The sequence below is a fragment of the Eutrema salsugineum genome, unplaced genomic scaffold (assembly GCF_000478725.1).
Source record: "Eutrema salsugineum unplaced genomic scaffold, Eutsalg1_0 scaffold_7, whole genome shotgun sequence".
Lineage (NCBI taxonomy): Eukaryota > Viridiplantae > Streptophyta > Magnoliopsida > Brassicales > Brassicaceae > Eutrema > Eutrema salsugineum.
Window position 1 is genome coordinate 13,773,692 of NW_006256486.1, and position 1,533 is coordinate 13,775,224.

The window sequence follows — 1,533 nt, forward strand, 5'->3', positions numbered from 1 at the left end:
GTTATTTCCGAGACAAGTCTTGGCTGTCACAGACTTGTTCTCTTTCTTTTAAAACCCTTGTACGCTCCTTGTTAAACTCATCTATCTTTTCTATCAAAAACTCTTTATAAGTTAGATCATTTGTTCTCTTGAACATCTTAGCTTGTGAGTGTGTTATATCTTTCAAGCAAACCGATTCTTTGGTGTGTCATATCCATCGAATCACCCTGGTATATCAAAGGCCTTCCGCATCCTTTGTGTGACCTATCAATCCCTCAGCTTCTATTCAAAGTTCATACCCAAGTCTTACCCAAACCAAGAAATCTAGTGCTTAGAGTGAAGATCTAAAGAAGGAACGTATCAAGTTACTCATCATAGATTGAAAAAACCTAGAATTCACAGCATTCATAGGAATGCAAGCATCATAGAACCACAATGCAACACACATGTCCAGATCATGTATTCTCTCTTTACTTTGCATGCATGCTTTTATAGTTGGTTGACTCTTATCATGCACACCCCTTTTAAAATACGTGTGTAGATCAGTACCTTGTTTCCTCTTTTGACTTGGGCGATAATCAATTGTAGTATCATCTCCATCAACATCATGAATTTCAGGACCGACTGAGTTTGAATCATCAAAATAAAAATTCTTCTTCTTCTTGTCTTCTATTTCTTGTAATGTGTTCTTCATCTTAAACCGCACATCTGCAGGAACCTTTGTACATGCATCTGTTTCCCCTTTAATACCAGCAAGATGGTGTTTCATCCGATTAATGCCACCTCCTTTTTTTGTGTGACAAAATCCACATTCTAAAACATGTTTCCCTCTTGAATCCTTCGATTGAATCACATGGGACCAAGCAATATCCTTCTTTCCTCGAATTGAACGATTTGCAGCAGCTATTTCTTCATAGTTTTCACTTGGTTCTGTTTTCATTGCCTGTTAAAAAAACAAACAAACAAATTTCAACCAAACATCGATTATTCAATGATACTTCATGTGAGAATAAAGACAAAATTGATGATGGATAAACTCATAAAAGGAAGAAATATGTTTTGTTTCATGAACGATAGCAGGTGATGATATACAAACATAACCGGTTCACACGAGTCGCCGGGTTGCGGGTTAATCACAGTTTTTTCTGGACTTTTCCGGTTTTAATGCTGGCGGATTTTAACAATAAAACCAAACCGGAATAATGATCGGGTTTAGGTTTAACCGGTCCAACCGAGCGGGTTGGTCCAGGTATAAAAACATTGCTGACAACACAAAATAACAACATATATAATCAATGAACACTACTACTGGTACTCAAAAACGAAAAAAAAAACAACAGAAAAAAATTGAAAAGTGATTTATAAAAAATAAAGCTTCAAAAGACGGTAAACAATACAACGAAAGCCGACCAATGTAGAAACCAAACCACAATTGAGCTTAAGATGCATTTAAAAAAAAGTAATATATTTATATATAACTCTTACCTTAAGCTAGGATTTTCCACATCACATGTATATTTTTTTTACAAATAATCTCGGTCAATAGATAATCTA